This window comes from Glycine max, chromosome 6 (assembly GCF_000004515.6).
Source record: "Glycine max cultivar Williams 82 chromosome 6, Glycine_max_v4.0, whole genome shotgun sequence".
Taxonomy (NCBI): domain Eukaryota; kingdom Viridiplantae; phylum Streptophyta; class Magnoliopsida; order Fabales; family Fabaceae; genus Glycine; species Glycine max.
The window spans coordinates 12,981,329-12,992,621 of NC_038242.2; the positions used below are offsets into that span (position 1 = coordinate 12,981,329).

General features: G+C 31.4%; 1 pseudogene; it reads right to left on the reverse strand.

Moving 5' to 3' along the window:
• Positions 1-3,294: 3,294 nt before the first annotated feature.
• Positions 3,295-10,891, reverse strand: LOC100778554 (probable E3 ubiquitin-protein ligase HERC3; annotated as a pseudogene).
• Positions 10,892-11,293: the final 402 nt, after the last annotated feature.

Sequence of the window (11,293 nt, forward strand, 5' to 3'; positions counted from 1 at the left end):
ATTTTTTGGATTGTTTGATAAAGAAGATTTAGAAAGAAAAAAATAGTGACATTTATTTTATTATTTTTTATCTATTTCTACTCATTTTTTTATCTTTTATTTATTTTTTTCAATGAAATATCTTTATTTTTTTCACTTATTATTACTTATCCTTATTATTTTTATCTATCTCGATTCTTTTTTCTCCTACAATCAAATAAGGCATAGGGTTTGTTTGGTGGAGTAAAATAAAAGTGAATTGAAAATAAAAATTTGAATTAAAATAGCATAAATATGTGAGTTTCATTTTATTTTATTATTCATTTCAATCATTTTTTTCTTTTCTTTTTCTACAAACAAATAGACAAATAAACAGGTAAGATAAATGTTAAAGTGAATGACTAAACATATGGTTGGTTTAAGGGAATGAATCATAATTAAAGTGAATATAGCTTATTTGAGGTGAAAGTTTAGAGACAAGATATAGGAATCAAAGTTAGAAGAAAGTTTTGAAAAAATTATAGGTGTTGCACCTTAAAACTTTCATCTAAAAATAAAATGAAAGTCACAACTACCTATGAGTCAAAATTGATATGGATAACACATATTTTGATTTCACACATAATCAATTATTTTATTAACATAAATAATTATGTGATCATTATAACTTTTAAATTTGACTGAATTCACATGATAATTGATTTTGCAACTTACATAATTTATTTATTATGTGCATTAAATTTGTAATAAAAGAATTTATTCTTAACTGAAAAAAAGTGAATATCCAATTATTATGAAAGTACAATAGATATTTTATTGAATCATTATTTATTATTATTATTATTAGGTTAAATTTTTATTTTTTACATCCTCTTTTATCTCAATCAAACATCTAATTTTTTTTATTTATTTTTTTAGGTTCCTATCAAACATAACCTAAAAAGAAAATAAAATGGAAGGCTAGGATTGGGGAGCATGGTAGGGTGGAAGCGTTGGCACGTGACCCATTGAATGTGAGTGGGTCCCAATGTGCAGAGGGAACAATTGCACGTGTACATAGGGTTTTGTGAAAGTGGGGACCACGTAGTGACCACCTTTTCAATTATGGGCTCATCACTCGTCCTTGCCTCATTGCGCATTTTCCGGGCCCTTTGGTAGAGACAAATGAGACTCAAAGCAAAAAATAATTATGTGAGACTTCTACTTTTATTTTTAATTTAATTTTCTTTTTCACTGTCAAAGATATACTTAGAGGTGAGTTTTGAACGCCCCCACAGTCTTTTTGGGTTCAATCTTGTACTACTTATTATTATAGTTTTATGACTCACTCTCACTCAAATAAAGATTATGACCAGTAACTCAAATACTCTATTCAATATTTTTAAGATTAAAGTTTGTAAATTTAAATTTAAATTAAACTTAAGTTATAAATTGAGTTTGCAAAAATACACTCTCAAATATGCTTTTAAGAGATAATCAAATATGATTTCAAATTGATTTTACTCTCAAATATTAGATTCTTTTACCTAAAATCTAACATATCTTAAATAAGCTAACTTGATAACATAATATACCTGGCATACTTGCAAAAATAACAAAGTAAGCAGATTTAATAACATAATAATGATAACTTGCTTCTAAACGGTTGGACGAAAAAGTTTTATCAACTCAAATATCGAGCTATAAACTGTCCCAATGTATTGACCTATCAGCGCAGACATTTATTACCATCTACTGTTTTATAGCATATATTACACCACCTTAAATGGAAATTTAAGTGAATTTGTTATGTTATTATTTTTCTCTCGGGTAACTTTTTGTGATCCTGTTATTGAAAAAAATTCATATGTAATTTTATTTTAATGGTAAAAAATTATGAAAAACTTTAAGAAATTTATATTTTTTTCCACTTAATTATGATATTGTTATATATATTATTATATGTCAGGTAAATATTATTTTTTATTGTTAAAAAACAATTTCATACAGAAAATACATATTTTATTTTTAAGAAATTCTCATTAGCACAGAAATTTACTCAAATGGAAGAAAAAAAACTGTAAGCAACCGTTTTTCCACTTAAAAAACTCTCCAAGAGATGCGATTAGAGACATATATATCAACCGGTGAAGATGTGACATTTCATATAAGAATAATATTGTTAACAAAGAATAATACTACGCCCTTCTGTAAATCATCTATAAATTTTCCTTCTACCTATATAGGTAAACTTCATGAAGAAACAACTTAAATAAAAATTATACTCAATGTCTTGAAAATATAAAATGCATATAATTATACAAGAAAGTAAGAAGATTAGTAAAAAGATATAGCAGGATTTAAAATTATTCATCAAAGAAGGAAATCAAAAGATGTTTAAGTTTTTGCCATTGCATTTAGCACATAAAAATCTTATTTCAAGTTTTATTTTCTAAATAACAGTATGTTATTGCACACTCACAAAACGCTGCTCACGGGTCCAAACAAAACTGAAATACTGGGCTGCTGCCTGCTGCCATGATACTACAATTACAATGTTGAAAAAAAATCATTAAAAAAGAAAAAAAATTGACGTGCATAAAAAAAATTATTGGAGTCAATACCATAGTCTTATTCACCAACATTATCTTAATCCAAGTAAAATCGAACTTCAATTCTTTAAAGAAAGTTTTGAATTCAAGTTTGGTAAATAAATAAATAAATAAATGTAATCAAGAGAGAATCATAAAAAATAGCTATAAAAATTAGTAAATACACCTATGACATAGTAGTAAAAAACAAAAGCGGTCTTGTTCTTGTAAAATATGAGGGCCAAACCATAACGATTAATTGCATTGTACTCTCTCCATTATATTATAATTATTGTATTAAATTATTTTACAGACAAAAAAATCAATAAATAATTAAAAAGATAATTTTATAAGATTAATCTTATCATCAATAATATATTTTTTATTTTTGTAGTCCATATCATTTACTATTATAAAAAGTGTATAAGTAAACAAAAATTAATGTTACATTAAAAATATTAAAATAATAATTATTTTGAAATAAATTTTTGTTTCTTACACTAAGATTATTATAAGATGATAGGAGTAATTTTGAAAACTCTCATGGCTGTACCATATTATTGGGATTCCCATTCCCATATGCATCATGTTTGATGGATGTAATGCCTTCAGTGGTGGATTGCAGGGCCATAAATCACTGAGAATCTCTAAAAAAATACAACTAAAAAAATGCCTTTTCAATTATGATGCTGGAAAAGTATCTGGGCATAGGGTGGCAAATAGCAAGACATATAGGCTCATATAATTGCATCGCCAACTGACCATTTACTTTACATAGTTCTCAAAGAAGAGCAAATGACATAAGCATTTACCTCTGTTTCTAGAGTAGTATTAACTCAGCTAACCAAAAAAAAAGAAACCTCATTCTCTGCTGTCATTCCCTTGCATTATTTATTTGAAGCAGCTATCTTTGCTCTTTCTTTACACAAGCACCATTGTACATCTAGGAAGCTTTATTTGTGTGTGTGTGTGTGTATATTCCTGAGAAAAGAATGGTATAATACAACAGGGGGATAATATATGCTTCAATTGGGGCATGCTGCAACTTCCTGGATCTTGGATGGATTAGAAGATGCATATTTTGCCAAAAATAACGTGTAGAAGATACAAGGGGAGATGAAACACATTCTGAATCTTCTGGATGAATTACCAATAATTATTAATAATTAGACCAGCCAACCTATGCATATTCAAGTATAGCACCTGTATGATTGAACCCACATGAAACTTGCAATGCTTTCACGTCTTCTCCAAAGCAAACTCTTGTAGGATTTATATAGTCGACATCACTTCCATGACCCTGAGTGAAGGCATAAACTTTATTTATAGTTTGCGCAAGGCAGATAATTGTGGACTTTAGCAAAATTAAAGGCAAAAAACTAATTATTTATTTAAGAGAAGCACCAGTGTCACTTATCAGATCACACATTCGTCTAAGGTGATATGTCTTCAATTATAAAGCTTATGTGCGTGTGGGTGTGCGTGTGGGAGTGAAATTTAATGTACACACGGACGTCATGATTAATTGTACAATTTCTCGTCAATTAAATAAATTCTTGGATTCTTGGTTCTCTTTTGTTGTCCTTGTCATAGAATCTAGCATTCGGTCCTTAGTGTATAAAATGTGTATGTGTAACCAGCTCTTAATGCATTTTTATCAGTACTAGGATTTATAAATTGTTTGAGAAGCAGAAGCATAACAGTTGTCCACTAGAAGAATGTCCAACTTCAGAGAACGTCCCATTGGAACCTCCCCAGCCCCACGTGAACACTCTTCCTTCTGAAAGTCAATGAAAAATTCCCGGATAAGCTTGGAAAAGCGTTAGTCAGTATCCAGGTTAATTCCAGTAGAACATTTCCCATCCTGATTAGCTCAGGTTGGAACTCAGGTTGATAAAATTTAAACCCGTCCGATCCAATCCACTTCAAATTCCCTCCTATTAACTTTTCAATCCTTTTTTCAGATTCTTATTATATTTTTTATTTTTTTAATGGATAGGTTATTGGGTTTAGCGAGCCCTGGTGCAGCGGTAAAGTTGTGCCTTGGTGACTTGTTGGTCATGGGTTCGAATCCGGAAACAGCCTCTTTGCATATGCAAGGGTAAGGCTGCGTACAACATCCCTCCCCCATACCTTCGCATAGCAAAGAGCCTCTGGGCAATGGGGTACGAAGTTTTTATAGGTTATTGGGTTGGCTCAATTTAAGATGATCATAAAGTTTACAGAATAAAATTTGACTTGTGGCGACCTCTAACATTTGGCCACTACTTGCTGTAAAGCACATAGTCTTTAAAAGGGTTTCCCTAGCAGATTTGTTGAGATTGGGTAGGCTTTGCTTCATTGATATTTTCTTTGCTCTCTTTTATATGTGTCTTGATGAAATAAAATTATTCCTTTATAATAAAAGAAAGTTGCCTTTACATCAATCTGAAAAGAAAAAAGTACTTTATGGCAATTCTTTTTTCTCTCTTGACTGTTCAAAGGGAAGAACTTACCAGAAATGGCTGCAGTATTCTTCCAACCACAAGAAAGCTGGCTAACAGAAGACTTCAAGAATGGCCCTTGATCTTTTCAGGCAGATGAATGACATCCGAGGAACTAGATAAACATAATTTGAAGAATTAAAACACGATCGTGCAGATACAAAAAAGAATGTAACTGCCAAAAATGGAAATGACCAAGTAACAAGTCTAAGTAAGAAAGAATACCCAATACCAAGGCAGCCATTTTCATTTGAACCCAAGTATAAAGCTCACCAGAATCTATAGGAAAACAATAGAATGAAACAGTAAATAAATGATCACAAACAAATAAACACATGGTTAAGTTCTGAAACTGACAAATTACTTGTCAGGACACAGGTGTGGTAGCCACCACAGACAACTTTTGAGGATGGAAGTTCACCGATCAAGGATGGTTTTGTTGCATCGCTCATCGCCTTTAAACGCTGATGATTTTGATTGAAAAAAATATTAGTCATTACAAGCAGTAGACAGTGAGTGAAAAAAAAAAACTGCTTCTGATTGAACATACCAATCTTTCAATTGCCCTTTCACCAAATACAAAAACAGAACCATTTTCTGCAAAATTTACATCAAGACAGAGCAAACAAATTCCCAATGAATATTACAATAAGGTCTGAAACAAATAAATATATAAAAAGACAAAAGATTTAATTAGATTCAAGTAACATCAGTACAAGCTGAATTTAGCAACCCAGAAGCTACATATTTTACCTAAACATATTCAAGAATGAAGGCAAAACAATAAACATTATAGTTAAAAAGTTGAAGCAAATATAACTATCTTAAATTAGAAGCAAGAAGGCAATCTGTTCAACATCACACCTTGATTCCTTCAAGATCCTTTATAAGCCTTGGGGTATACTCACTGCATGATATGAAAAAGTATATCAATACAGATATACAGAAACTGAATAGTATGGTAAAGGTTGCATGGAGTCCTAGTCAAAGCAGCTCTGTTTGCATGGTGAATTTTTTCTTAAAGCTTCTAATTTAGAAATTCTACAGAATGTTTTGAGTGCAAAAGGTATTCTTTAATATATTCTAAGTGTGATGTTTCTGTACCGAATTCCAATTGGATAAAAGCCACAAGCATTGCTCACAACCTTACCCTTACATATGCAAAGAGGTTGTTTCCAGATTTGAACCTAGACCAACTGGTTACCAAGGTACAACCTTACTGCTGTGCCAAGGCTCACCCTCAGTGTAAAACAAACTATAAACTAAAAAAATTAAAACCACTGCTACTCAAGGCATGAGACGAAAATGAAAATAAGTAGGCTAGGCTTTATAAAAGTGAAGTCTAATTTGATTATATGATATAACTACATAAGCCTAATTTTAAGGTCTAAATTGACCTTCAAGATAACTTATTTAAAAGTCTATTTTGAAATAAGGCCTCTAATAAAATAGGGCTCAAGTTTATCTTTCAAATAAGTTCATAGGCTCAACTATTTATGTAAGTCAACGTGCTTAGTATTTAAAAAGGTAAAAAAAAAAACATGATTTTTAGTACATTATGAAAAACTTAATATAGTAATAATACTAACAAAAAACTATTTACTTAAATAGGTAGGCTTGTTAGGCCTAAAATTGTTTTGAATGACCTAAAACTTGACCTTTTTAACCAAATAGACTTTTATAAAATCTTGACCTAGTTTATTTCATAACAAAGCCAGACTTGACCCAGGCCTAATGTGGACTAGGCCATAGGCCTCTCTTATGTGGCATGGCCTATTGCATCTCCTAAGTGCAAGGTAGCAAAAAAAGGGTGGAAAAATAGCTGCTCAATCTAGGAGAGTAAAAATGAAAAGAAGAATGGGAATTAGAGATTTTTAAAGTAAGTGCAAGGTTAGTTATTGTCTTAACGGGAAACACCAAGGAGGTGAAGTGTTAAGTTTTATACCAAACATAATATAAAACAGAGCAGAGATATAAACTAACGAGGGTTAAAATTGTAAAAGAAAAGAACTGGCAGAACCTGTAACTTTTGAAGAATCCTAGGATGCTTGACTCATGACCATGACCAAGTCTACCAGACACTCCAACTCCCCAACTAAAGGCCTCTCCACCATCTAGCAAATATAGAAACAAGAATTAAGAAGATATTATGAATAGGTATTGTACAATTTACAGTCATGCTTAATAAGAGGAACTCAATAAAAACAGTGGATCAAATCCACAAGATGTAATATACTATGCCTTTGGTAGCATAAGAAAATAGTATCATGAAGAGAATATAAATTTTCAAACACCATCTTAAGCCAATACCATTCGGTGTAAGCCTGATTATTGTTTATACACCACCTTAAACATAACTCTTTTTTGCTTCAAGTGTGGACAAATTACAGGTCCACAATGCATCATGATGAAATTAGTTGGGTTGGGACCATACTTATCATGGATGGTCTCAAAATTGCTGTACAGTTTCAAAAATACATAGAATTTTAACATGCTAACTTCATGTAGAACTATTTTGTGAATTATTATTTGATTCAATTGTGTTGACTGTTGAAGCATACCAACCCCTATGTTATAAATTTAAGTTCTCATTCTTAAACATAAGGAAATATATTGTACTCTATTTCTCTGTGACAAATAGTTTCACCATTATTTAATACTTTAATATTTTTTAAAAATTCTCAAATTATTAATTATTTTCATATTTTCCTTTTACATTAAGATTTCTTAGTTCTTTCCTCAAATCTTAATTTTAATTATTTTTACTTTTATTTTTCTTGTACATTTCCTTGTCTCAAATTTCAGCTACTTATATGCTCAAATTAACTCTTAATATTTTAAAGTTTACTCTTTTCCTCCTAATTTGAAAGACACTTTTATATTCACTTATTTTAATTAATTATACATATTTCTCTAACAATTTCAAATATTTTTATTTTGAATTATATATTTTAAATTTTACTTAAATTAAGAAAATATCCATAAAATACACGAGAAACTTGCTATTGCTAGTTCTAATTGGCATTCTTCATATATTCTAACGAGAGCCACCAACAAGACCCTAATCCAAAGTCCTAACCTATTAATCCTAACCTTCCGCTGTCATACAAGTTTATCATCATACAATTCATATCTAATTCAAAAATAGTTAAATGGGACATGGAAATTCACATATGAATAAAATAAATCATTTGAGATTTTTGTGCAGATTGATTGGACCAAAAAATAACACCAATCTAATTTTTTGTGCAATCTCTCTTTACATTCCAATCATATGTAAAACCAAAACTAAATAATGAATTCATTTAAAAAAAAATACTAAAATATAGAAAGAGAAAAAGGAAGATAAAACAATCTCAGTAACTAATACAATATAAAACAATGATTTTTATCTTTTACATACCACTAATAGCCAGTGAGTGGTCTGAACCCAGAGCTGCCATTTTAATGTTGATTCCATTCAAGTATTCCACTTTAGTTGGCAAAGGCACTATGTTTGGAGCCCCTACATTCCAGCAAAAAGGTGTTATTTTTAAAGTAGATGCTACCAACCAACCTTTTTCTTTGAACAGCTTTAACATCTCTGACTACCAAGAGTATCCAGTTTTAAAAAGGTATACATAATAATATGTCCAGGTTCAGGGAGAAAAAAAATCTTTAGGACCATTAAATGCTAATACAAGGTTTAGTTCTTACTTTTTCCAAGTCCAAGCTGCACACTTGTATTCTTTCCCCACATGTATAGCTCTCCATCCACTACAACAGAGACAAGGAGGAGGGGGGAGACAATGTTTAAAAATAGGAAGGTAAAGAATATACAGAAATTCAAAGGGTAAAAGAACTTAAGATATCAAACATTCATTTTGGAGGTGAAAAGAAACCATCTTGTTGAGAAAAACTCAAGTCCCACATCGGCTAGAGATTAGACCACAATAGAATATATAAGTGAGAGATAACCGTCATCCTATAAGCTAATTTTTGGGATTGAGTTAGACCCAAATTCACATTCTAAAAAATCCCATATCAAATAAAAGTTATTGAGAGTTGAGGTTTGTACTATTGGTGTGGTGGACACTAGCAATTTAGCATGCAAGAGAATAAACCTGTAATCGCACAAGAATGATTATAACCAGCAGAGACCTGCACAACTTTCTTCTCCTCTCCAAAAACACAAAGTGGCTCCTGAAATATCCCAAGCAAGAAAAAGGCTGTCAAGTAAAATTTTCCGGTTCTTTCTGAAGTCCAAAGGGAATGCTTTCGTCAACAATTGGACAAAAGAACAATCAATCTAATGCAACGGTGATAAGTTCACTAGAAGAAGAAAAAAAGCACAGGTAAAAAGGTGAAGAAATCATACCACTGAGTAGTGTTTACTCTCTGATACACCAAGCTGTCCAAAATCGTTAAGACCAGTAGCATAAACGCATCCATTGTCTGTGAAAGGAGAACAATTTATGAGCTCCAACACAGGCATTATAAGGAGTTGTGGACTTTCAATAGTCACGAAAACCCATCACCAATTTTAAACAGAGCCATTGTACCATCCAATCCAATAGCACAGTGAAAGCTGTTACTAAGCTAAACCAGCAACTAGGAAGTTAAAGACATTCCAATTCCAATGAATTCAAGATAAAAACCACTTCATCCCTTCCCTACAAAATTCCCACACGAACCACAAAAAAGACTCCAACAATATCTGTACTTATATAATCGACAAACAATTGCACTTCATACTATTACACAATATTATTTAACCGATTAAGCAGAAAACGACTCAAAATTCCGTTTTTTCTTTAATCCTCAATTAAATTTAACGAATAAATAAAAAGTTTAACGGTCATGCATTACCACAGTTTTATCATTTATGGGTTATGGTTGAATGATTGCATAGCTTATTTTATCATAAATAAATAGAAAGAAAGAAAACACGGATAACGATGTCTTTTCTTCTGTTTTGTTGAAGAGGGAGTGGAAAGAAGAAGTTGACTTCTTGAAACTTTTATTCTCCACTCTCTTTCCCTCATTCCAAACCGAGGTTAAAAGAAAACCGAAGAATACTCAGTTTGACAAAGTTGAACAAAAAGTGAACCTGTTAAGAAGAGGGTGTGAGCACCACCACAAGCAATGGCCTTTAGGGTTCGGTCGCGGAACGCGGGGCAGACGACAGGTTTCCATTGCGAATCCAAGTTGCCAAGACCCAATTCTCCCAAAATCACCGTTCCCCCACAACGCCACGAACCTCTTCCCCGAAGCTCTGAGACTGAGGTGGTGGAGCTTCAAGAAGTTTCGGCGCCACATTTGTCCAGAGAGGAAAAAGTGGATGGTGGAGAAGGGTGAAGAAGGAGGTTGTTGGGGTGAGGAGGAATCATGAAGCGAATGGAAGGTAGAGAAAAGAGAAACATTTCATGGCTCACGCTGTTGCAACGTCTGCTATGTTCTTCTGGTAATGGCGGTTAGTTATGTGTAGAGATGCTGCTCCTAATTTACCATTTTAACCCTCTTGCTCCTTTCGAGAAATCAACCCCCCTTGAAAAAATTATATTTTTTTTTCTTAATTGCATTCTATATAATTTTAACTTTTTAACAATAACAATAACCTTATTCCACTTGGGTAAATAATATAAATCATACAGCACCGTCAAAGAGTATAATTTATTCATTACATATTTTGTCAGTAACTTTCTCCCATGTCCTTCATAATCTCCCTATAACCTTCTTCAACAAAAACTGTACTATAACCAAAAAAATAAATTATAACATTAATAATGACAAATTTCATGATTTAAAAATAGGATAGAACAATAACTCACTATTTAATTAACCAAAATATTAACAAGTAAATGAAGCCAAAATTTCATAATAACTTGCTCAATTTTTTCCAATACTAGAACCATCTTAGCATATGTAGAGTATAGTATATTATCAACAGACAAAAGGTATAAATAATGAAATAAAAAAGATCAACATAAAACTGTATCTTTCAATTCTTTTATTTTTCATTTAAATTTATTCCATAGAAAAAATTGACAACCCAATTTGTATTTAACTTAATACCAAATTTTTAGTTTTGCAAAGAACTAAAATTTTAAAACCAATTATGTAATTGAACCTACCCTTTAGGCATTGAATAATTTTTTTGAGCAATTGAGCCGATATAGTAATATAAAAAATTAACGCGAATCAATATAGGGTCTAGTAAAAAATTCAACCCGTCAAACTAAACAGTAAAATACACAAAATACACATTCTTGCCTCTAAGCC